This window comes from Aptenodytes patagonicus, chromosome 2 (assembly GCF_965638725.1).
Source record: "Aptenodytes patagonicus chromosome 2, bAptPat1.pri.cur, whole genome shotgun sequence".
Lineage (NCBI taxonomy): Eukaryota > Metazoa > Chordata > Aves > Sphenisciformes > Spheniscidae > Aptenodytes > Aptenodytes patagonicus.
Window position 1 is genome coordinate 55,653,091 of NC_134950.1, and position 27,732 is coordinate 55,680,822.

The 27,732-nt window shown below is 40.3% G+C and overlaps 1 protein-coding gene across 4 annotated transcripts in view; it reads right to left on the reverse strand.

Moving 5' to 3' along the window:
- DLGAP1 (DLG associated protein 1) overlaps positions 1-25,479 on the reverse strand; it is a 435,141-nt gene extending 409,662 nt beyond the window's left edge. For all 4 annotated transcript variants that reach the window (XM_076329901.1, XM_076329904.1, XM_076329905.1 and 1 more), the window contains exon 1: positions 25,183-25,479. The gene's annotated coding sequence lies outside the window, so the exon portion shown is untranslated. The remainder of the gene's footprint in view (positions 1-25,182) is intronic.
- Positions 25,480-27,732: the final 2,253 nt, after the last annotated feature.

Genomic DNA, 27,732 nt, shown 5'->3' on the forward strand with positions numbered 1-27,732 from the left:
TAACTCATACGCATACGGGGCAAGCAGAGCTATGGTAATGGCCAACCTTCAGTGCAGGCATAGCAGCACCCACCACCTCTGCATGCTGGCTTCTCAGGCAAACACCATACTTGGCCTACATCTAAGGAAATCTCCGTCCTTGCGTGTTCTGTGTTGCAAGTGGCCTTCATCTACATTAGAACCATGCCTATGAGCCTTCATAGTCATTCTGTACTCAGCTAGTTACCCAGATTTCTCTCTCAAACAATGAATTCCCAACAGAAATAATCTGAATTAGTCCCCAAGCACTTGCATGCTTGGACACTGATCTCTTGCACTTTGTAAAGCTAAACTTCTTCCCATTTCTGCAAATCCAGTCCTCTTCCAAACTGTAGATATCTCCAAAACATTGACTCATTCCTTAACATACTCCTACACTTTATGCCAGGGTCAACAATGAAATACTAAAGCACAACAGATCTGAAGACTTACCTTTGAGGAACGCAAATTTTCCCCTAGCCAATACTGCTCCTTTCATAGAATAGTTTGGGTTGGAAGGGACCTCTAAAGGTCATCTAGTCCAACCCCCCTGCCGTGGGTAGGCGCATCTTCAACTAGATCAGGTTGCTCAGAGCCCCATCCAAACCTCACCTTCAATGTTTCCAGGGATGGGGCATCCACCACCTCTCTGGGCAACCTGCTCCAGTGCTTCACCACCCTCAGCGTAAATAATTTCTTCTTTATATCTAGTCTGAGTCTACCCTCTTTTAGTTTAAAGCCATTCCTCCTTGTCCTGTCACAACAGGCCCTGCTAAAAAGTCTGTCCCCATCTTTCTTATAAGCCACCTTTAAGTGCTGATAGGCTGCAATAAGGTCTCCCCGAAGCCTTCTCTTCTCTAGGCTGAACAACCCCAACTCTCTCAGCCTTTCTTCATAGCAGAGGTGTTCCATCCCCCTGATCATTTTTGTGGCTGCCTTCTGGACCTGCTCCAATAGGCCCATGCCTTTCCTGTACTGAGGACTCCAGAGCTGGACACAGTACTCCAGGTGGGGTCTCACCAGAGCAGAGTAGAGGGGCAGAATCACCTCCCTCGATCTGCTGGCCAGAAGCTGACCACTTCTTTTGATGCAGCCCAGGATACAATTGGCCTTCTGGGCTGTGAGCGCACATTGCTGGCTCATGTCCAGCTTTTCATCCACCAGTACCCCCAAGTCCTTCTCCGCAGGGCTGCTCTCAACCCCTTCATCATCAGGGGGTTGCCCCGACCCAGGTGCAGGACCTTGCACTTGGCCTTGTTAAACCTCATGAGGTTCACATGGGCCCACTTCTCCAGCTTGTCCAGGTCCCTCTGGATGGCATCCCGTCCCTCTGGCCTGTCAACCGCACCACTCAGCTTGGTGTCATCTGCAAACTTGCTGAGGGTGCCCTCGATCCCACTGTCTATGTCATTGATGAAGATATTCAACAGTACCGGTCCCAATACGGTTCCCTGCAGGACACCACTCATCACCAGTCTCCATCTGGACATTGAGCCATTGACCACTACTCTCTCGATGCGACCATCCAACCAATTCCTCACCCACTGGACAGTCCACCCATCAAATCCATACCTCTCCAGTTGAGAGAGAAGGATGTTGTGGGGGACTGTGTCAAAGGCCTTACGGAAGTCCAGACAGATGACACCCGTAGCTCTTCCTGTGTCCACTGATATAGTCACTCCCTCATAGAAGGCCACTAGGTTGGTCAGGCTTTAATTTTATTTTAAAAAAAAAAAAAAGTTGTAAAAACCACCTTGAATTGAGTGTTCACAAGCTGATTCATTTTGACTTAAATAGAAGCATAAATGAAAGTGTATTAGTAGTGTGTTTCAGATCTTCAGTTTCAAAATAGAAAATTTAGAACTGGGAAAAGCACAAAGGGAAGTTCCTAGACAGAGAAATTCAGGATTTGTTATGTGGGAGAGGAACACCATAGTCAGTAGTCTCTCCTTTGCCCAGTATCTTGTCCATCTCACAGTTCCTCACTATTCATGTTTCAGTAATTTATTTCTCATGTGGCATCATAATAAGTGCTTCATTGAAGTTCGTATTGATTATATATGCCATGTTTTCTTGCATTAAACACTATTTACTGATTATTTTTCTAAAGGTAGAGTTTGTTTGACAACATCTGCCTCTGTCAAGTCCATATAAAATTCTATGCGACTTTTTATTTACCTCCACATTGCTAATTGTTCTCTCCAGCAATATTTTTATCTAAGTATTTAAGACTGTTAAGTCAAAATAAAGGTCTTGCAGTTGCTCATATTATTTAAGTAAAGGGGAGAAGTATCAGCAGCCATTCCATAACTCCCATAAGACATCACTCCAACTGATATTGACATACATCTTGTAGTCACTAACATTTTTGTCCCTGTTATGCCTCATCTTTGCTCTCATAGTCAGCTGTATCATCCTGGTTGATAAAAGAAACAGAATGTTAATATCTTTCAGTCTACACCTAAACTCTACACCTAAATCTCTATAATGAAATTTCTATTTAGTCCTCCCTCAGTATTTCTCATTCCTTGTTTTTTTTCTGTTCTTTTGGCTGAAGAGCTGTTTGTTAAAACATTTTCTTTGATATCTAACTAACCCTTGCTTTCAGCAGTTTTCATTCTATCCTTTAATGGTTTTGTTTGCTGATTAGCTGAGAAGGAATGGAATAGACAGACTGCATAATTATAAATGATTTCTGGAGAATGATCATTTCACCTAGTTAAATCAGAAAACACCTCTTGCAGGTTTTTTCTTGTGCCACTAGCTTCAGATAACTTTTTCCATGATGAAAGTAACGGTGTTCCTCTCCCACATAACAAATCCTGAATGCCTCTGTCCAGCAACTTCCCTGCATGCTTTTCCCAGTTCTTCTAAATGTTCTATTTTGAAACTGAAGACCTGAAACATATTACTAATACACTTTCATTTATGCTTCTATTTAAGTCAAAATGAATCAGCTTGTGAACACTCAATTCAAGGTGGTTTTTACAACTTTTTTTTTTTTAAATAAAATTAATTTCTCTAGTAATCACAACTTGCCAACTATAGAGCAAAGCATTTAAGGCTGTCACATTGATAACAGTACTTGTTCCCCAACCTCCACCTCTGAATTTCTGTGAGTGAGTTTTATCTTTGCTCATAACACTACAGGAATCTCTATCCACACTGAATCCTGTCTCTGGAGTATCCAGGTAGGTTTCTCTTCACCAACCAACGCAATTTCTTTTATCGTCCTTCCCCAAAGGTCTAACAGCATCTTTCTACCTATGCTACTCCTTCTTGCAAGTCTATGGCATGATTAATTAATAATTTTCTCTTTAAGGAGCTGTCAGTACGTTTAATGAAGATATTGCATATTATTGCCATGGGCAAAAAGAAAATTTAGCTATGCAAAAGACTATAGATGTAATATCTAGTAGAATTTGTGTTATTATCAGGTGCTATGGCTCAGACAATTAAAAGTAGTTATTGACATGATGAACTCTATAATAATAAAAAAAATTAGAAATGCAATCTGGCATCCCATAAAATGTTTTTTCACCATATATAAGGCGGGCAAACTTGACCTCCCAACTTCCTTTATCCCTGTTACAATTGTTTCTCGGTATCTCTTTGGTACCTTCAAAATAAACACAGATCTAAGACCCTGAAGTGGTTTTACACGCTGAAGCACTGTTTCCATAAACTATTAATATTTTAAGGGCATGTGAATAAAATGCTAATTATTACAGACCCATATGATACATGTAAGAAACATCTCTTAATTAGAATTAACCACAGTGACAACGAGGAGAATAAATCGTCATATCATTCTTTCCTCCTCCACACAAGAAATGATTGCTAAAGCAACTTTTCAAGGACGCACTGTTTTTCTTACAAATAATAAATCTATTGTCAAAGCACTGTCTATGAAACTATTCACAAAATATAGGGAATATAAGATCACAGTTCTGTAAAACAAGCAAGCAAAACAAAAAAAAAACCAAACACAAAACCTGTATCTTCCTCCTCAATGAGAACCATTAACTTAAAACCTAAACATGAGATTGATTAATATTTTGAAGTTATTCAGGAAAGAAAAATTAAATAAGAAGGTGAGCAATAAACCTAAGCAGGAAAAGGGAATCAGGAAATAAAAGTTAGGACCATCTATTACAGTGGGATATGCTTTAGACACAGTTCCTTTGGATTTTTCTTTTCTTTTAAGATCCATTTGTAGGTAGAGATCTCAAAGCAAAAATTTCACTGGGGCAATGAAAATTGTATTTTTCTTACTTTCCTTCCCTTACCTCACCTATATATTCAATTGGACAGTTACTAAACTAGTAACTTATTTCATAAAAAAACTTGTAGATCTGCATGATCAAACCCTTCAGTAAACTACTTAATATATCTGGAGTATAAAACATCATAACATGAAATATCACACTTAAAAAAAACAACACTAGAATACTGTTCTAGCTATTTCTCTCTTCAAAACAAATACTTACTGACAGAAAAACAAAAAGAAAAAAGAAAAAACCTATTACACTGTTGCAAAGTAGCTACCTCTACAACTGTAGCCACCAGGTGTTGATATGTTATAAAAAGTTAAGCCATTTGCTCCGTTTTAATAGATATTCTTTTCCATTTATACTAACAACTAGGAATATTACCAAGGAAGTAAAATTCTAAGTAAGCAGGGCTTGGGAATTCACATGACAATGCACTTCTATTTTTTTAGACCCCCTCAGAGGTCAACAATATTGAGATCAGGAACAACAACTAATGAGATCGGATCTGCACATGACTTCATCTTGTTTAGCTTCTCAGAAGACAATAATAGGTTTCCCTGAACCCATGCTATATCCAATCTGACCACAGACCACCTGAATATACATTCAAGTCCAAGTTCCTGGGTGGTTCACTAAGGTTTCGGGGGTTCATTAACAAACTCCAGGTAAAATTTACCAGCTGGCCGTAAGAGTCTTTCAGATAGCTCTAACATGGCAGTAATAGACTGAAATAGCTGTCCCCAAACTCAGAATCTACCTATGAGAAGTTTACAGTTCCTGGAGAGTCAGATCTGGGATATGGTTTATGAAAATTTTTGTTTGTAATGCCCAGATTCAGAGCCAGTTTTGCAGAAAATAAAGCTTTTGGCACAAGTGGTGGGGAACTTTGCATTCACTGTCCAGCCTTTACGTTTTACTGAGCAACACAATTTACTTTTGCTTTAAGTAAATATTGAAGTAGATTATTCTTCAGTCAACATAAACTTCTCAGGTCAATACATTTTGATGCATGTCTCTCTTAATGCATGAAGTTGTAAGTGATTATTACCCAAAAGAGAGTGGAGATTTCTGGTTCAGCAGCTCATAAAGACCTCTGGGGAGCAGTTTCTTTAGCACAAAAACATATTAAGCCAAATTCTGCCAGTTACATGTCGGAGGAAGCCAAACTTCACCAACCTTATAATAACCTGGTCTTTACAAGACTACTGCAGGCTACTGCTATACACAGAATTTATAAAGAAAATGTGTCCCCTAAGAAGACACCACCTCGTATTCATTAAGCAACACAGATGTAATAGCATGAAATACAGAAGAATCTTAGGTGAACTTAGTTAATCTTTGGGAACCCTAATCAGACAGAAATTCTGTGGGGTTTTGTGTAACAGGAGACTGACTCCTACTGAAGTGATATGGGGAAGTAAATTTGTTCTTACACCTTGAAGTCCTAGCCCACAAGGAGGTCACTGATGACCTAGTCTTACACTAATCAAAGAACTCCACAACTTTCCTTGTATCTCTTACCTGTAGGACACCTGAGCAGCAGAGAGGAAGACAATATTCATATGATTGTCTTGCTAGCTTCCATGGAGAGCCCATGACCACCCTGAAAAGTGTCATTTACATATGTGAAAACATCGGTACAGTGTATTCTATTGTGGCCAGCAAGGTTTTTAGAAAGATAAAATATATTCTAAACACTAGCCTAAATAAGTCAAGAAGATAAGGTTCAGGCATTGTAGTTTGACAATAAAAAAAATTCATCATGTACATTGACTATTAAATATATGATTATGTAAAACACCATTCTGTCTTTTGTCCAAGTATATAAATGCATACCTATCGCATAATTTGTTGGATTTTGGTTTTTTTACTCAGTTATAACTTCACAGGGTAGTGATAATAAAGGGCAAGAGGAATTATGGTTTTCTACAAGAAGGCACCAATATCAATCAGCCTTCAGAGGTGGCACTGCAGTGACACGAATATGAACTAAAAATAGATAAAATTTACAGAATTGCAAAGTATCAAAGAAAGCAGAATTTGGCCTCCTTTCTCGCCTCCTCCCACTTATAAAATGGAGATGGGCTTATTAGCTATGTTGCATGAAAACTCAATTTAGTTTTGTGATCCAACATAATCCCAAAATATCCAGACACAGGTCTGCAGATATTTAGACAGCATGTGTCTATCTGTATGCAGATTTTGTAACTTTTATTTATGTACACATGCGCAGATTTTCAACATAAACTGAAGCTACAAAATTTGCATACTTCATTTTGTTCATTATAAAATTTCAGCTAGTCTAATAAGGAGTGAATTTAGAGGGTCACTAAAATCAGATAAAAGGCACTGAGTTACTTATTGCATGTGCATTTGGAGTCACATACTATTGTGCTTATTTTAAAATCATTACCTATTTGTATATCAGTATGTGATCTGAGCCCAGCTCTCCTTTCCCAAATGAGCAGTGTATCTGAGACTAGCTGCCATTCTGACATTTCATCCACTAATTCACAAGATAAACTGAGCTCCTCTTGCTAACCCTGATGAGAAAACCTTTTGGGACTATGCCTCAGGAGTGTAAGAAATCAAAATCTTCACACTCAGAGTAAGAGAGAGGAGAGAGCTAATGAACTTTTGGCTACCAAAGACAATGTTCCCAATGCAGCATTCTCTGGCCACAGGGGCCTGCAATGAAAGCAATACTGTTCTGGTGTGCTTTAATCTAGGTCACAGCCAACAACACAAATCTACGTTACCAAGTCTCAAAGTCATCAAATGCAAGCCACATCAACACCTCAAAAATAATTTCCAGCAGTCAAAAAGCTCTATATAAGAAACAGTACTGTCACATGTTTGGTAACATATATTTGTAGAAAAAAATATATTTTCTTGGTGTGATTCTGCACGCAGTAGATATAAACACCAAGCCATTATTCTTCTTGAAGCATTCCTGGAAAGAGGTCTACAGGAAGATACAATCACTCCAAATATCAGACAAGTTGGGATCCACTGAATTTCAGCAAACCTCTGAAGTTTTCATATACCAATTTTTCCTCAAGCCTTATCATTATACAGCTACTGTAATGATAGACTGTAATAAATGATTTTCTTACACTAGTTCCAAATGCATTTTTCCAATCTTATCATTTGCCTAAAAAGGATCTGAAAATAGGCCATAATTTCCATGCAGTTGTTTAATATGCAGGAATTTTCAACCAATATTTTTGCAGAAGTCTCCCGTAACTACAGGAAAGACACAGGAGTATTAAATATTCAAAGTTTATTTTGATATAAAATGATCAGTATTAACTTCTTTATGGTCCTTAACAAGATGTGATTATGAAAGAACAATAGTTTCAATGCCACAAAGGAACGACCAAAATGATCACAGAGGTACTTGATTTGGGTCTGTTTGAAACCCATGTTAGGGTCTGTCAAATTACATTAATTTTTTGTTAATTGCTGAAGCTTAAAATCCATTTATTCTTAGCAAGAGTGTAGTTTAATCCTCTATAAAATCAGTTCATAGCCAAATAATACTGTTAAAATATGAGGTTATTAATGCAACATTTTTAACATCAAGGAAAACAAAGAATACTGATTTCCCTCTGTTGCAATGTGCCACACCCACAGTTAATAAAAATAGACAAATTAAGAGGTAACCTCTGAGCTCTGTAGAAAACAAGAAGCTGCAGTAAGACACTTAAATAAATGACACATTACAAAGCTGTAATTAACTGAACAGGAGCTGGTTCTTCTCTGGAACATGTATTTCAATCATATCAGGTGCATCTAATGGGTTGGCTGCCACAGGAGCAAGACACCCATATCCTCTATGTGAAAACAGAAATGCAAGTAAAGCCTAAACAAAAAGACCTAATTTAATCTTCTCTCTGAGCGACAGCAATACCTCCTGAATTGTCAGCTGAGCAGGAGCATTCTTTCTGAAGCTGTTACCTCTAAGATGCGGTACTAATGCAGAATAAAGAGATAAGCATTAAAAACATCCGTAAGCACAAATAGTTTCCCACACACAATACACAAAGTTCCAGAGCTATATTCAGCTGAGAACATGGGAAATATTACCTTACAGATAGCACTAGTATTATCTCAGACACTAAAATACAAAGACTGTTTGGTGTCACCATTACAATAGTATTTTAATTGTGAACATGATTTGAGAAATACGGTGATATTGAAGAATCATAACATTTTTATAGTGCAGATGGGAAGGAAAAGAGAGTTTATTATTAGCAACAGAATAAACTGTACTCTCTATCAAGAGGCCTCTAAAACGTGAGCAACGTACATAATTTTTGTACAAAGAATTCCAATGGAAAAATAGCAGCTAAAACAATACAAAAATTTACATTCTGTTTGGGTGAAAACAATCTCCGTATATCATTATTCACCCTATATAAAGAAGCTGATGTCATATTACATTTGATTTCACTGCATTAAGGAGCAAAGATCTGATCAAATCAAGTTAACGAATGCTTCTGTCCAACTACTAACGATGATTAAAGAAAAAGGAGAACTTTAAATTCTTTAAAACCATTTCAAGCAGATTGCAAGTACATATTTATTAGGACAAAAATACTGAAAATTAACTAAATGTTACAAAAGACATTTTAAACTGGAAAAATGAGGAAATATATCAGGAGATGAAGCTACTGCTACAACCTTAAGATAGCACTGTTTTAAGAATACTACATTTTTAGCAGGAATTAAAAAGATTATCCTTCTGCATCAAAAAAACCAAAAACTAGAAGCTGCAGTATCACCCCATGATGAATGTATTCACCATATTCAAGTCCAGAATATACCACAGCACCTGGAAGCAGTTTAGTTGCTTCTTTACCATTTTAGGCACTATTGCAGTCTCTCCAATCCAATTCCACCAAGAAAATGGCGGTATTTAGTAACATTTATCCTCTCATTTTTAAAGAGAGGATCCATCCACTGAACCCTCTCTTGAATTACAAATGCCTCCCATCACAAGGTCAGTTTACTCTTAACGGTGTGGAAATACCTAGCGCAGTTTCCTCCTGGTATCTCATGGAGTATACGTTGTACATATCATGTCTAAAGCAAAATCTCCTCTGTTGTCAGGAATACTTACTGGGATATGCAACTGAGCACATCAGTTGATTTCTCAGGTCATCTTCATCTTTCTGACCAAGAGCACTTTTCAAAACAGCTATGTAACCTTTTCCCAAAACAATCCTAATTAATTGCTTTTGTGTTAGGATCTCAGTCTCTTGGCTCACTGCCGTAAGAAGCTTTTGTATCAAAAGTCCTGGTAACTCCTGTTAACAAATAACCCAAAACCTTTTGCTCTTCCTGGCCAAGTTCCTCCTCCTGCCATACCTGTCAAAGCACTTTTTCAGCAGTATCTCTGGATTCAAGTTTCCTGTGAGTAGTTAGCACCATCCACTCCTGAATTATGGACTCTGTAGACTGCCCTTGAAAGCAGCTCCACACGAGTGGCAGAGACACTCTGCACAGCACTGAGTCAAGCTGTCATCCATGATATGCTACCAAGGGGTTCCTGGTAAAACAGTCTCTCCTGCCAACAGCAAATCCACCTTAAATGGCAATTGCCCGCACCTCTTCAGTCCCAGCTACTGCCACATCTACTGCCTAGATCTTAGATCTGATGTAATCATTCAACTAATTTTGTTCAAATAAAAAATGTGAAATAATCTGAGTTACAAACTGTGAAAATGCCTGAGTTGTTCAGAGTTCTTAAACCTTTTGAGAAGAGCAGCTGAGATAACTTCTGAGCATATGAGTTTAAAAAAAAAGTTTTGCTTAAGTTAAATTCTTAAAAATATCTCACCGAAAAGCTACCGCTCCCATTCTTAAAAATAGGGCAACAGGGTTATTCTGGCTTGAAAACTATGAAAGTCATCAAAAGGTGGACTTAGAAAATTGCCATTTCATCTCACCCAACAGACGCACATTAGAAGCTGTAAGAAAACTCCTCTTTGTACCCCAGGCCCACAGAACATGCTCCCCCAGCATCAGCCACCGAACGTTCACACCTCAGTCTGCAGGTCAGCAAGAGTCTTTCTGTCATAGCTTATCGCTGTTCAGTGGGGCACAACGGCATGAATGCTAAAAATGAGACAAAAATTTACTCTGTTTCTAGTACCTTCTATCCTCCATCCACGCTTTATGGAAAGTGTGGAAGAGAAGGCAGAGGTAGCATTCACCGTAATGCAGAAAAAGGGGAGGAAAGAAGCGTGGTGCACACAGAAGGAACATGAGTCAAGATGAGGAGACAAAGTAGTCAGGCTAGGGGAGACAGATGAGACAGGGGCAGGGAGATCTGCAGTCACTGAAGTATATTTCATTCCAGAACTTGGAGTGGAGCCCAGAAAACTGAAGTCTCAAAACCCTCCTCTGCTTGTCAGCTAGTATTTACAAAAGCTAATTGCAAAGCTCTTCTCACAGATTTGCAGCTGGACACAGAAAGGGTAACACTCCTCTAAAGCTAGTCCCTTTGCTATTCCAAGAGGCAGACAGCTTTGCAATATAGTTCTTAACTTCCTGGGATACCTATATGATACTATTAAACAGAAAAGGCATCATGTTTTGTTTAAAAGCACAATATTTGATACCATAAAAATGTTCCTGGATTAAAGGTATTGGAAAAAAAAATTAATTCAGTGTAGAATGAATTAAACATTCAAATACTGAAATTGTTCCTATATACACTGTAGCATGCACACACACAACTGGCATACACGACTTTTCCTTTGCAACCATGGGCAATTAACACATGGCCCACATAAACATGTATGCCAGCATCAATTAGGTTTCCTTTCTTCAACTGTGAAAGAAAATTTCATTCTTGTTCTGTGACACATGGCTTCAGCCATATGTAAAGGTTGCAACACAAAGAAAACGGTCTTCTGAGCTGGTGTGAATAGAAAACAATGCAAGGGAAAAAAAAAAGGAGAGTTTGGTCAGATGTGCATCCAGGCAGTCCCTGTCTGGTGCTCCAGCATTCTGCTATGCAATTCGTAGCATGCAATCCTTACAACTTTTTTCCCCTCCCTCTTAATAAGCCTCATGTACCAGGATGTTCGCAGTCAACAGTGAGTTCCAGAACTGCTTTAGAAGGTGAAGACCATGAAGTCCACTGGAAATCACCGTAAGCTCTCAAATCACAGAACTAAGCTGAATGCAACGATCACCCTCAGGGAGATGTATTACATTAAATCAGGGATTCTGAGTATTAATTGCACACATCTCTACAACACCTATTATTCTAAGGAAATATTTTTAACCTCCAAAAGTCAAAAGATGTGCATCTTCCACTGTAGTTCTATGAAGTCACTGTATCTCCTGATGTGTATTTATTCACGTTAGTAAATCAGGATTCCCCCCACGCATTATATTTCCTGAATAGTAAAGTTACTGCCTGCAAGTGCAATCTAGTGAATGTCAAAGCGTAGAACCCTGATGAAATGTTAAACAAAGGAGGAGATAGGCATTGGCCTACAAAGCAGATGTGTAGCAACATTTAACAGGCTTATGGACAAAATCTATTTCTGAAATATTACAGCGTGCATCTGCATAAAGCTGACTGTTGATGGGAACCAAAGCTGACAAAGGCATAACAACATAAAAATGCATCTGTGATCTTATTCTGTATGTGGTGAAAGTGACAGCCCATCAGAGTACAATTATCATATATTACTAATGGAGTATTAATCAAACATTAATTACTCTAATTAGAAAAACTTGTCTTGAAAGGCAGTCTGACTTTTCACCTCTGGAACTGCGATTGACACACAAATGAATTTGACAGTCTTAACGACTATAAACCCTTAGTGGGAGAAATAGTGTCTTAATCTTCCAGCATTTAGCTTAACAGCCAGTTTCTACTCTGTGGGTAAAATTCAAGTCAGCTTAGATGGTCTCGTGCGCTGCTTCAAATTCTGTTAAGTATTAAACATATATCTAACATGAAGCAAAGATAATACATAGGCTGTGTGCAGGTTTACTGAGTGGGGATTAAGTTTTTCTTTGAAAGAAACCTGAAATATCTGTCTATAATGTATAAAGTCAAGCCTGAACTGGGATTTCAGTTATCCATGGACACACACACACTTTTGAACCTGTATAACAATTTTTGTCCCTTCAAAAGTGTCATTTTTGTGCACATACAATGTCAAGAAACCCACAAATATTAACCAAACACAAAGGAGACCAGGTAGCAGTATAAAGTCTGCCTTTCAAACAATTCACGTGGAAAAGAAAAGCATTTAGGAGGTAATATTTTGAAGTGCCAATAACCCAGCAGGTCTCACTAAAAAAAAAAAAAAAAAGAAAGAAAAAAAAAGAGATGTGATCTTTGTGCTTATGTATTGACACAATCCAATTAAGGCAATGATAGACATTACATTCACAGTGTGAGCCACAGATTTCAGTGAGTATCAGATCAGGTTCCTATGGATTATCCTAGCTATGCTAAACCATGAGACATCCTTTTAGCAATAAAAATTGTATGTGTACACGTTAGAGGCTCCACCAGGCTATGCTGGCTTAGGGACATGCTTATTTTTATACACCCTGCTGAATATGTTGAAATCTGGACCCATTTAAGTCACAATGACTTCTGCTATTTATTTCAAAGGGTGTTCTGATTTTCTCTGATGTAAAATCATAGAATCATAGAATATCTCAAGTTAGAAGGGATCCATAAGGATCATCGAGTCCAACTCCCTGGTCCTCGCAGGACTACCTAAAACTAAACCATATGACTAGGAGCATTGTCCAGACACTCCTTGAACTCTGACAGGCACAAAAGATACCACCCTACCATTAAAAAACTTACAATACTGTTTGACCTCACAGGATACTTGGTAAAGTTAATATAAATTGAAACTCAGACTGTTGACAAAATATAATGGAGAATTAATTATAATTTAGAACTACGAGCATATTTTAATCTGTCTTGACTTCATCTATCAGATAATTATTTAGGGAATATGAAGAGTGTTACCATTTGTTTAGCACTGTAATTTTTTTATGTTACTGTTTCAAATTACTGTGTTATTTTCACTTACATTATCAGACATGGTCTGAAAGTGTAGGAAAGGTCTATTTATCACCTCTGAAACAGGAAATTAATTTGGAACTGATATCATAAATAAAAGTCTAAATATTTAAAACTCTAAAAGCCTAACTTTAAATCGTTTAATCTTTGTCCTTGGTTATATATCTTCATTATTTTATGTTATAAAACTCATTCAAACTATGTGTTTGCTTGTAACTAAGCTGGCAAAGAAAACTCAGAAATTATCTGTATTACTTCAGTTTGATGTGATTTTCTATTGTTCAAAACAATAATTTTCGTATGAACTCGTTTCTTCTTGCTAAACGCAGACTCATTTCAAACTCATTACCTTGACAACAACATCCTACCAAATAAATAGTGAACATGTTTTTACGACAACATGGATGGCAATATTGTATTGGTCACTGAGGAGGAGACAATGAACACATCTCATTTATTACTGTGGCCAGTACTACACAAATGATTTGCCAGTTGTGACATTCATTGCATAAGACATTTCTTCCACACCTTCTGCTCTTGCTTTACCCACAGACTACTCTGAGGCTTAACGTCATATGCACTAACCCTTAAGGTCCTTAAATTCAAATCCATTCCTTAATTGGCTATGGAAACTGTTGTAACTGGTGACCTTAGGGTTTTTGTTGGTTTATTTTTGTTTTTTTTTTTTTTCTCCTCCAGTTGTCATATATTCCACTATCCAAATGATAAACATTTACCCCTCTCTTCCTCAAAAAAAGAAGTCCAGGGTGAGGCAAAATTTAAAAATCTCTAAATCCCAGAAGCCAAAAAATTATAATTACATAACAAAACCAGGTTTTCATTTGGCTTTATGTATTTACATTTATACCTACTTAAATCTAGCATTAAGTCAAATCCATTCCTGCTTTGATCCCATTTACCTCCCTGTAAACTCACCAGTCACAAACCCAGTCTTCTGCATTTTGCATCCACTGAGATAAACTCTACTGCAAATACATTTCTGCTTCCTGTTAATGCTACCCAGTCGGTGCGCAGAAGGGAATAAGATCTGGTCTATTTTGATAAAATATACGGGTTTGAGTATTTTTTTTTACAGAGTATTTTCTTCAGTATATCTTTGGTTTAATTTCTCATTTATTTATTAGGCACAAGCAGAGTTAGTTAAAAGAAGTTATTAGATAAAGCATGACTAATTTCATCCTACTTTCAAAAAGTATTTGACCTAGCAATAAATACAACAAAATTAATCCTACTTCTTAAAATATCTGCATGTAAACTCTAAAAAAAATGCTTAACAAAATAACCGTTAATACTACATTTGCCACACTTAATTTTCCAGTACACACACAAACTTAGCTCTAGAGAGACTCCACTGAATTAATTTACTTACTTTAGCTGGTATATTGTAAAAATAATGGAATCTATTAAGAAAGGACTACATGATTAGGTTCCATAAAACTGTGGGCAACAATCTATGACTAATCTGCAAATTCAAAGGGGGAAGCAAAATGAACTTTTTTCTTTATTTATCTATTTTAAACAGGTAAGATGTGCAGCGCACATACTGATCAATGTATTTAAACATTTTTTTTCTAATACTGTGGCCTAACTTTTTCTTCCACAAAACACACAGCAGGCAGCTTACCTTAGAAAAATTCGTATTACAGATGAAGAAACTGGAAAGTGACTAAGCATTTGGGTTACACACAAGTTTCAGTATCTAATGTCAGGAGGGCCCAGTTTGGCTCCACGATGATTTGCCATTGAAATTCAATTGGATCAAGAACTGTTCTCTCAATTGCTGAATTAAACGTTGGCTGATGATTGTTTAAATAGTACGTGCTGAAAGATTTACTTTTTCCCCCCAAAAAATACATATAAATAAATACATCTTATTTTGTAAAATTTCAAGTATCTCAGTATCATACAAAGTATACGTTCAGCTTTGACTAATAACTACCTACACAGATGTAAAGCAATTTGTTTGTATCCACTAAAATAGAATGAATCATATCCACGATACCAAACTGTAGTAATAAATTACTGAGCTCTGCTAGTGGTAGAAAAAGCTTTATCATATTAGATTTTACAGTACAGCTCTACTATAGTAATCTTTTATTATTTATTTATTCAGCCATACATCATGGTATACTAAACAATATATTGGCTATTCACAATCTGTAGAGGGCACACATCTGCCTAGTTCAAACTGTTTAAAAATACTATTTCCTTTACCATGAGTAAGGGGTGTTTACTATAATAACAAACATGAGTGCAGCATAACTGTGCTGCTGGTATCCAAAAATTCTGGACAGTCACTGTGACCATGCAGAAAACTGTCTAATAATATACCCACTGGGTGAATTATTCTTGAGAAGTGGACTTGTGACTAGTCCGGTCTACCACATGCACGCAGCTAAGCAAGTGTGCGCTGTAGGTCTGACCTAGGGTTTGTGGAGTCTGCTACTTATTTGAGCTAGCAGGTCTATAAATTCATGTTCTCAAGGCCACCTGATGGCAATACCTAAAGCGGCAGTTTCAGCCCTGAGGTGCGAGTGAGGTGTGCGCTCGCTGCCTTCAAGACCTTCCAGAAAGGAATTCATGGTTCCTCCTCAAAGTCCTCATTGCTTCCGCCAGAAAGACAAGAAAAACTCTTTAAAGTGTTCCATGTGCCTGAACAGCTAATCTCAGTTTCTCTTCAGCCTCCTCTACAACACCAAAGAGTAGGGAGAGATTGACGTCAAGAATAAGGGAGTTTAAAGGGAACTCACTCTCTCTTCTATTCTCCCTGCGGCTGAGGAAAAAAAATCCCCATCAAAAGATCAATCCTGACTTAAACCTAAATTCAAAGCATATGGAAGCCTGAAGCGGGACTCCACGTTTATCAAGCATATTGCTAACATGGGCAGTAGCTGCCATGAACTGGATGTGGAAGGAAAGCTGAGTACAGCTGCAGTTTACGGTTAGGCTAAATGTTAAGGCAAAATCAACAGATACATCTGAAATAATTTATGTTCTACACTAACACAAGGCTCTCATGTACACACAATATTGGAGCCAACATTATGTTCATTTTTTAATACAGAGCAGTAAAAAACGAAACCAAACCAAACCCAAACGCTCAAAACCCGGACACATTTGCTTCATTCAGCAACTGTTCAAACCAATGCCTAAATCAGCTGCAAGGACTCTGTATGCTAAGGCCCCGCAGGGCGAAGGAAGCCAGAAAGGCTAAACTAGATCTGGCAGACTCATCAAATAATTAATTAATTATACCACAAATAATTAATTAATGATCCCAGTTCTGTATAAAAAACAAACAAACAAAGAAGAATCAGAGTTGAACCAAGTAAAAATCCACATCCAATTTATTAATCGGCATGTCTTAATTTGCAATAAAATAAAATAAAATACTGGGCTTTTCTGCAATAGCCTCAGGTTCAAGCATTGTTTCTTCCATCAAGGACATATCTCGCAGAGAGATCACTGGGAGCTGCACGCAGAACATTGGTAGGATTTGTTCTAAATGGTGTACTGTATTAAACATGAAAATGAACTTTAGCGTGACACTGTTACAGATTAATAATATTGAAGCTTTTAACAAATCAGATTTACATTTGGGGGCTTTCCTACATATTGGTTTCTCTGTTCTTAGAGAGACCATAAGTCCTTGGGAAAATGGTCTAATTATTTTTGGTACTATAGCAGTTCAGGAAGCAAACTACAGATAAGTTGAACAGCAAAAAGCAAGTTATAGTTTCTATAGATGTGCAAAGTCTGCTAGAAGATTGATTATTGGACACACAGAACTGAAGTCTCAATTTTCTTCTCACTGTATGTAAAATTTTCCCTTTTAGTTCCAAACGAAACTGAAAAATGGGCACCAAGAGGAACCTTCATCTTTCTCTCACCATGCTCTGCTCTGTGTTGTCATGGAGGCACCAGAAATGTAGAATAAAGAAACGTGATGTAATTCAGTTCTCCTAGGTCCTGTAGAAATGCTGTGATCCTTGTATAATCTCTTAGCAAATATTTTTGTCTTCAGATGGGCTCTACAGGTGTAACACACAAAAGCGTTGCTACTGCATTTCAGCATTCCTTCTTATGAAAAAAACCTTGAATATGGCCCTGACCAATTGCTGCTCAACATTAAAAACCTCATACGGCTTTTTACAGGGCAGGCAACCTGCTCCTGCAGTTCATGTTCAAAATGCCAGTCAGCATAAAGAGCAAAGGATCAGGTCAAGAACTTTTTTTTTATATATATATAAATATATATATATATAAAAAAAATATACTCTCATATTTTGACTTGGGCCTGTCAGAAACGTCCCCTGGAAGGTAATTTAACATAAGAGATTAATTATTTTGCAGCACGCCGCACTGATTTTAGAAGTACCTTACAGAATATCTGCTTTGTAAATGACCAAAGTACTTGAATACTGCAGAACTTCCTTGTGTTTAGCTTTTCTCTTTCTGTATTTAAGATCTCATTGCTAACTGTGCAAGTTTTTTTTCACATGAATTTGTAAAAATGGGAATGGCATTTCCTCATCTTTTGTCTAAATCTACTGCTGATAATTACTAAAATATGGTTTTAGAAATGTGCAAATTATTACTCCTTTTCTTCTATCTGCCCTGATCCTGATTTCTAAAGATATCCCTTTTTCTGAAAATACATTTTATTTGAAAACAAACAGTATGCAAGAACTTAACCATATGTATAGAATAGTAAACGTCCTTTTGATTGAGCTCATTAGAATATTTATGATGTGCAAGTGGTCTCACAGGCTTCATGCTGTTAGTTTTGCCCCTTGACTGAGAAATTACTAGCATATGACACAGCAAACAAATCCTTTTCATGCATAAATACCTTTGTTCATATATAATTCTGCTATACAACTCCCTCTGCAAAATACAGCATGAAGATTCCCAGTGGGTAAATTTGTATCATGCTATAGAGACGTAAAACACCATACAAGTATTCTGGAAGTCCGACCACACACCGTCACAGTATGGTAAGAAACACCACATAGATTTGCAGGTTGGAAAAAAAATGAAAAATTATAATTTTTACATACAAAAATCAACCCACACTTCTACCCAAGGTGAAATGAATGCTCTTCAACTACCATGCCACTTCAATTCTGTAAACAACATTACACGGGTATTGAAACAGCTTTACAAAGAATATTGTCTTTGAAGTTGTTTTTATGAACTAATGAAAAAAAACCCAACCCAAAACCAAACAAAGTGGAAGAGTTAACCGTAGTTTTCTCGTTAATAAGTTTGTAATATTTCAGGAATTAAAAACATAAATATTTTTTTCTGAGATAAGAGGACAGCCAGCTGGTTTGAACACCATTCAGTAGCCTCTCCTGAGTACAGTATCAGTAGCTTCGGGTTTTGGGGGGGTTTTTTGCTTTGGGTTTTGTTTTGTTTTTTTTTTTTTTAAGAAAAAATCCTGCATTGGCCGTTTTTCCAAGGAAGAGCGAGATCCAAATGTGTAAGAAAAAGGTTTCGTCTTCAGTCTATAATTCCTCTCGAGTTTATTTTATCACGTAGATATCACATTTTTAAAGAAACTCATCTTTCTGACTAAAAGTTACAGTGCTTCCCAAATAGCCATTGTATCTCTTCTTCTAGAGCCTTTCATCTCCTACAGCGATATACATACCATACTTTTCAAAGCACCACTAATCTAGTAATTGCTAGCACTATTTCACTGTTGCTGTTAAATGACATACACCATCTAGGTATTTGTGATGATTTTCCTCAGAAAATAATTTGAATAATCTCCCCAAATATTTAATTTTATGGGTGCAAAGTTTTTCCACGAACAGAATTACAGAATTAACATTCATTTTTAATCTAAATTGTTTTGACACGACGATGTTTGCAATACTTCATTTGTACAAAATAACAATAAATTCTCCTAATTCTACCTCTTTCATTCCTTGCTGTGGTGATTTTTCCCCTATTTATTCTCCTTTGCCATCCGCTTGCCACTAAAAAGCTACATTTGGATATTCATCAATATTATTTACAAAACTGTATATAACTTTGACAGTAAGCACTTCTCCACAAAGAAAAGATCTGTTAGAAGGAACAGCCAGGTGGATGATCTCCTATGGTATGTTCTTACAAAATGGGATCCGATAACGGAATGTAGTGACATTCTAAAAGACAGTCACAAAAAAAGAAAAACAAACCCCCACAACATTATGGAGGTAAACCAGATGCAGAGCTGTTGACAACTTTAAAGGACCAAACCACGCCCGAGTGTTACGCCCGATGAATGGCTAGCCAGAAGAAACAGACTGAAGAGAACAAGGAATCTCCTTTGATATCCTTGTGAAACATATGCACCAATGCAGTTCCAGCACCACAAAACCAGAAGCTGCATTCTCCTACAATCCACGAAACGAAGCTAACCCTGTGTGAATGGGGTACTGCAAGGACTCCAAAATTCTTTCAGCTGCAGGATGGAAAGAAGATGGAGGTTCTTGTGTTCTTTGGACATCTGTGAGACAGTGTGTGTCCATGGAGCACGCTGACTCTCAATACTTCTGCTGGACAAAGGCACCTGCACACGGCCTGTTGTCCAGTTATGCATTAACAGATACTGTTGAGACCACTACCAAAACCCAGAAACCGAGTTTTCATCTCAATTTCTCTTTAATTTTTTTCTTCCTTTTTCTTTTTTTCTGATGACAAGACAAAAGAAAAACACAGGACAGTAGTGAGACACTAATTCTCAATGTTGACTTTCAATGTTGGATGCACACTGCTAAAACTGGTCACCACAATGAAGGTGAGTGAGACTGCTATCATTGTTTCTTACTGTTATTGACCTCAAATCAGGCAGATATATTATCCTGTTCTGTCTGCAAAACTAAACAGACACATGGGAAGAAAGTGTGTACAACCACAGAATTAGCAACACAAGTCACACTTGGGAAGCCGGCTGAAAAAAACACTCCCTTTCATTTGAAACAACTAACTCAGCTACCATGATATCAGCTTGCCCCTTGAATTACCTTCAGTGAGGATTTATGCCCAGAACATGAAATGGACCTTCAAGCACAATTCTTAGACAAAATTTTTGTCCCCTTATCTCCCCTTTCGCCAAAAGAAAGAAAAACTCAAGGAATCCTTGACTGGATCCAGCACAGGCACCACATCAGCACATCAGGCTATTAAGAAGCTGAAACTGTAAGCTGTTGCAAGTCAACTCAAGCTACTGCAACCTACATTCAAAATTAGCCCGCAAAGCTTAAAAAAGCACCTTCTAGATATGAGACATCATCTATAACTACTGAGATCTTTGGTTATGAGTTGATGCCACACACTTTTGTCACCTGAACCACAGCAACAGAGGTTCGAAACCTGGATCTAGATATCTAGAAGTGTACATTTCCCTCACACAGTTAGAAGTCCATTTCTCAAATCCCTAGTTTCCGTAGTATGAGAAAACAGAAGATGAAGAACCTCTTCCATTAGTTAAAGGTGATGGTAAAATTTTCCAAGGGAGGGAAACAACTGGGATGAGGGACAGTCATTGAAATGCTACCAATACAGGGACAATGCCACAGACATGTGGAAAGAGATCAGAAGTTTCTCATATACAAAGGTTAAAGGAAAAGCTTCACAGGCAACTATTCAAAAATGATTCTCATCTACAAGAAGACACTGAAAATATGCATAAAGTCAAGCCTACTTGGCAAGCCAGATTACGAATGTACTAGCTGCTATCATTATGGTTTCTTGAGCAGATTTTCAAGTGACACAGGCAATTCTTTCAGAAACAGAGAGATACAGAAAGGTAGAAATACACTGTGTGATTTCAAAGCACTGCAAAGTATTTCTATAGACAATCTGCCAACAAGACAAGTTAAGAAGGCCAAAGCCAGCATTAGCATCTGTCTTCCAATTACAGAGTCACAAATGACATATTGCTCAGTGACAAATGATGACTGCTGTCTTATATTAAGATGGTTGCTCTAGCAGATGTTTTCAAGTTATCCCAAGCTATGTCACAGGGAGAGGCAAAAGAACTGGAAATATGCCCAGAGAGACCTGGTGCACCAGCAGCCTAAGGGAGCCATTTAAAAAGCCATTTGGTATCCTCTCATAAGATCTTAGCTACAAAAACTGAATACAGAAAGGAACAGGGGACTAGCAAATACGTTCTATTCCTCAGCAAAAGTTTTATGTATCTGACTACAGGTTCATTGGGAATAAAAAGCATTCACTTCACCTTAGCTTGGACAGAGACACAGTCTAGCCAGACAGTCCTTCAAAGAAGAGAGGAAAAAAACAAAACCAAACCCAACAATTAGCCCAGAAAGCAGTGCTCCGTATTACTGCTCTGGGATGACAGAGTCAGAGCAAAAGAAAGTCTTTTTATCGTTAACGTCTCCAAACAGCAATCCTGGTATCACATATTGACTCAAAAAATAAAATTAAGCCCTCTCCCTGGTAAGATGAGGTAGACTGCTTTTACTGCTACAAAACCTCTGGGACACCATGGGGAAACTCTGTCCAGAAAGACTAGAGAGAAACAAAAGAGAAAGAGAGAAAGGAGATGACCACGCTTCCATCTCAAGTGGACTAAGGAGTAAGGTTCTGTCAGGTCTTACACACGGGTAGAGCCAAGACAGGTCTTTAAGTCAAAAACCTGATGGAGAAAACAAGTTATTTCCTGAAATCCCACAGTCAAATCATATAGGTATAGAACCGCTGAAATACGATGCAAGCGGAAGGGAGGATGAGAGTGGGGAGAGACACAGAGACTGTGCTCATCCAGTGTAGCATCGTTCTCAGGAGCAGCTCTCTGGAAGCATGAGACAACAGTAAAAGCACACCCCAGTAGACAAAATAACCACAGAGAGGAAGGTGCCAATGAATGCTGGTACAAGTTAAGGAATAGGTAGGCGTCTAGTCTTGACCTATGGTGAGGGAGAAAATCCTCTCTCTCTCTCTCTCTCGTTACCATGGAGATCCCCTTTTCAGGTTTCTTTGGATGAGCTTTGTGCACGAGTGCAAAATTTGGCATAAGAGGAGAACAAGTATTAATTATGTGCCCCTGACAAAAATAGCCTTCTTAAATCTTGAGAGATAATACGACAGAGGCTGTAAAAATTAAGTTTGGTTACAGAGATTAAGGGCTGAATAAACTATCTCATGTTAAAGTGCCTTGAGCTCTATCTTCTTAAAATGGCAATGCCAGCCTGAGGGTATTGCACCTGTCCATTACAATTTGGGTGGAAACTTGAGTTACTGGATGGTATGAGACCGGAGTGAAAATTATAACAAAAAAATTGCATGGAGGCTTACTACCGTTTCTTGGTACAGGATTGCCTTTATTTATTACACTATTTCATTAATTATTCATGCAGTTCTTTTTGTATTTCCAGGTGGCAACATCACTGCAAGGGCTGCACTGAGGTTCACCACCTTTATAGGAAGGACAACATTGCAAAGTCTAACACAAACGGATTACAATGATATGCTTGTAAGTCTTAATCCCACAAGAGATAGACTAGAATGAGCCTTGAATGAAACACGTATATTTAACATATACAGTTCTGGTGAAGGAAAAAAAGAAAACTTTAATTCGGGAGGAGATCTCTCTCTCTCTCTCTCTCTCTAATGGAACACTGTTGTACCCCTTTATTTTGAAACTACTTGATTACCTCTCTAATAAATAGCATATTTTGCTCCCATATGTTTCCATTAATTTACGCTATCTAATTTTAGTAGTTCTGAAATACACAATATCGGACAGACAAGTGAGCTGTACAGAAGACAACAAGGAACTGTGTTGTTGCCATTAAAAATTCCTGATTTTCCTGTAATCATTACTATCAGCAATAAATTTATCTTTAAATACATACCCTTTGGACTTTTGGACCCTTTTGGATCCTTTAGATCAGTGAACACTGATCAAACTCATAATATCTTTTAAGTGAGGGGAAATACCTTAAGCATATACACTGGACCCACATACCAGTGCAAATTGGTGTTGCCTTTTTAAAGGTGTATTAACGTTGAAATACAATCCAACACAACCGGAGCGTACACCATGCCTACAAGCACACCTACTTTTTATTTGGTTAAACAACTTTTTTTTTTTAATAACTAACTTCATATGCTGTCCACTACACTTCTCACCATTTTTGCTTCTGTTACTGTTTTTCCTTTTTTTGCTTCCTGTCTTTAACAGTGTATTTCGGTAGCTCTGACAGGTGTAGAAAACAACGTGAATGAAACGGCATTACCCAAACTCAACCCTGTGTGAAACCGAAGTGCTCCCCGATAAAAATTACTCAATAAATTTTCTCCAAGATCAGGTAAAACCATCAACCCCCTTTAGAAACAAGCAGGGTGGAACAGTTTCCTTGTTGGCATCCTGAGACGGGTTTAGCAACCGCAACAAGAAGAAGGAAAAAAAGCCGTCATTACATAACGGACCTTGCTAAACGCCTCGTCTCCCCAGCGGGGGGGGCGGGGGGGGGGGGTGGCGGCGGCACAGGCCACCCCGCTCCCGGCACCCGCGCGGCGGGGAGCGCGGCGCCGCCGCCGCGCATCCCGGGAAAGGATGCGCACCGGCGCGGCGGGGGGAGGCCCGCACCTCGCGGGGGGCGCTTTAAACTCCCCCCCGCCCCGGGGGCTGCCCGTGCGGTCACCGGAGCTCTTCGCCGCTAAACGCCCGCACCTGTGCCACGCCGGGCCCGGGGGCGTCCCGGGGAGGGGGGCTGCGCCTGCCCGGGGCCCGCTACCCGGCCCGACCTCCCTCCCCCCCCCCCCACCGACGGCGGGGGAGCTCCGCTTCCCGAGCGGCCCGGCAGCGCAGGCTCCTCAACGCCGCCTTCCTCCCTTCCCCTGCCGGCCTGAAACGCTTCCCCAGGCAGCCGCGCCTCCGGGGAATGAAAGTCCGGATCGGGGTGCGGGGAGCCCCGCGGGACGCGGTCCGCTCGGTGCGGGACCTCCTCTCGGTTCCACGGGATCCCCGCGCCACACGGGCTTTGCTGAGGGGGGAGGCAAACATTCACCCTGCTTCTCTTGTCCCGCCGAGGAGGGACACGGGACAAACTCGGCCCGAACAACAGGCGACAACTAGTTGTGGAGCCCGCGGGGGGCGGCGGGACGCGAGTCCGCGCCCCGCCGGTCCGGGGAGCCGCCGAGCGCGGGGCAGGGCCCGGGGCGGAGGGGCGGCGGCTGCCCCCGCCTCGTTCGCTCGATTGCTCCCCGGGGAAGGGGGCGCCCCCCGGGGGCAGAGGAAGGAGGGTCGCAATCCTCGGCGGCTGCCGAAACACCCGCGGAGGGGGGGATAAAAGCCCCGCAACGCAAGGCCAGCTAGAAATTACTCATTTGAATGATGCAGCAAACGATGAGGGGGGGCCGGTCCTCCCGTTGCCACTCTCCAGCCCCGATTAATAATGCACAGGTTCCCTGCCGAAGCGAAAAGCTCTCTCTTCCGCACACACAGCAATTAATAGCAACCTTCATCCCGCGAAACCTTCGCTAAGCTCCCACACACTCGCAGCCCGCGGTGGCAACTGCTAGGAGCACAATAGCGGGAACCTCTCTGCCTCACAGACCGGGGCGGGGGGGCTGGGGAAGCCAAACCTCTCGCGGCAAAACCCGATCCTCCAAGACGAAGAGTCCCGGGGAGCGGCAGCAGCGGCAGCCGCCGGCGCGGCAGGAGGGCAGGCTGCCTGCTTGGCAAGCGGAGGGCGTACCGCGCAGCACGCTGCCAAAACACCGTCACCCATCGGTATTGTCAGCAAACAGCACACACGCATTTACCTTTTTATGCCCGCCGTCCGTCAGTCAAGCGTTTGAGGGAGAGAGGAGGAAGGAAAGGAAAGGAGAAGAAAGAGACAGAGAAATACAGGGAGCGAGAGGCGGCTGCTAATCCCCGTGTAGAAAGACTTCCAGCAGCAGCAGCAGCAGCGTGCGTGTGTGTGTGTGTGTGCGGGCGTGTGCGTGCCCGGAGTGGAAGCACAGCCCTCCTGGCGATGCACCGGCTCTCGCGCCGAAGTACTGTCATGTGCGTACCTCGGCGTGTGTACCCATGGAAAAGGGGGGAAAAAAAAAAAAAGAGAGACGAGGGGAGACTAGTCAGTCACACGCCCGGCTGTGCACTGCTGGGGGGGAAGAGGAGGAGGAGCCCAGCGCTCCCCAGCCCAACCACCGGAGGAGCAGCTCGCTACTACGGCGGCCGGGCACCGCAAGCCGCCGGCGTGCTGCCCCTGCGCGCCGGCCCCGCACGCCCGCCCTTCCTCTCCCGCACCCAAGGACGTGCCTTCGGGAAAGACCCCTCGGGGCCTCTGTCCTCGGGGGGGGGTCGCTGCACCCCGGGCTGCCCGAGCCTGGCGGGAAGCAGCTGAAAAAAAAAAAACACCAAACCAAAACCACACGTTTCTGCCCAAAAAATACCGCCCGGAGAGCGCCCCCGGGCCGCGGGGATGCCCCGCGGCTTCCGCGGGGGACGGGGCTGCGGCGCCTCCCGAGGAGGAGGCAGGCCGAGCCGTACCGAGCCGTGCCCCCCGGGACCGGCCACGGCCGGCCCGGGGAGGGGAAGGGGCTGCCCGCAGCGTCGCGCCCCTCGGAGCGCGGGGGTGGGAGCGGGGGGACGCGGCGTTTCCCCGGGGGTGCTGCTGCAGCCAGAGGCAGGGGCGTGACGGGCGGACCCCCCCAAAGCATGCGGGCCGCCCGTTGTCCGTGCGTGGGGGCGGCCGGCGGCGCGGCTGTGAGTCGGGAGGGTGCAGGAGGTGGCGGCGCGGGGTGCGGGCTGGGCGTCTGTGAGAACTATAGACATAACGATAAATATATATGTTCGCTAGTATTGAAGCTGAAAAGGCGGTGAAAGGCTGTGCTAATCCAGGCCACTGTGCAGACTCCCCGATACTCGCGTGTCCAGTCAGGTACACTCAAATTTCTACCACGGTGTATGACCCACTAAAAGGTATTTGAACAGTGGTGATACGTTCAAATCGAGTATTTGCTACATAGTAAATATGCTATCCACCTTTTTGATATATAGCCACATAGATGCATATAAATGAGATTTTGACATACAATTCATGCAAGAGCTGAAATAGAATGAGGAAATTATTCTTACAGTCCTAAATTTACTAGTGGGTTGTGCCAGCAAGTTTCAAGGTGTGGTTTCTTTAAGCCTCAAACCAGGAAAAGTTTGGGAGGAATGTCCTTGATATTTTATTCTTTGTACAAAACAAGTAATATGTATGGACTAAAAGTCAATCTTAGTAGTAGAAAAAGGTTTATTAAATAAGGATGAAAAAAGTTTTGGTGGGGGTATCAGGTATACTGTTTATACTAATTTTTTGTTTCTTTCTAGTGGACAATGTAGACCTAATGTCTCAGGGGTAAAACAAGGAAGAAAGGAAGAAGTGTTGTTGACATTTTTAATTACAAATATAGGTCATGTCTACAGGCTAGGTAGGCTAGGAAATTCTAATGACTGATAATTATGTTAATTAGCAAGCAACCACCAATTGAGTGGGGAAAAACATTGGTCAATCTATTTAAAAATAACTTGGGTTTTTTTTTTAGTTGTAGCTGTAATAGGTGGTGTAGAGAGGAAATCACTGAAAAAGATTGTCCAGCTTGTTAAGATTTAGCTGTTCACAGTATTTTGAGACTTCCCAGAAGTCCTGCAATAAAATCAAAAAGACCAAATTTATTGTTACTAAGTTGTATAAATCAAGTCAGTATGACATCATTAAACAAATTGCACCCCAAAGCCATATCATTTGTTTGTTTATGTGAAATAAAGGTACATGTACCCTTTTAGTTCTTTAACTGAAACACAGATGCTGAATCTGAGCTAACTCAGGTAAATAAGCTAAATAGTACAGGGTTAATTGTTTTTTTTCGGTGTTGATACATACAGCACTATCCTATGCAGTATATTAGTTTACCTCTTAGCAATAATTTTTTGACTTGTCATCATAAACTGTATTTTCAAGCTAGTTTCAAATCTGGCATAATCTGTTGTTTAAAATATGACGATCTGCGAAGACCTCATAGTAGAATCTATGTAATCTTTCCTATGTAATTATGTGAAGATTTAGCCTGCCCTCCGTAGGCCTGTGAAGTTATAAAGTAGATTTAGTCACGTTATGTGTGATAGTTCTAGGAAAATATTTATACCAAACGGGTTGATTACATTAGTTAGTAGAACCAGATAGTAATGAAAACAGATAACATATTTTTAGGCTTCATACAAACTTCCAGAAAATGAAGTAGACCCAATTTCCTTTGGAGACTGAAGCGTAAGAAGGAAAGAGGAGACATTTTTGCATAAAATTGTCTGACCTCAAAATAAAA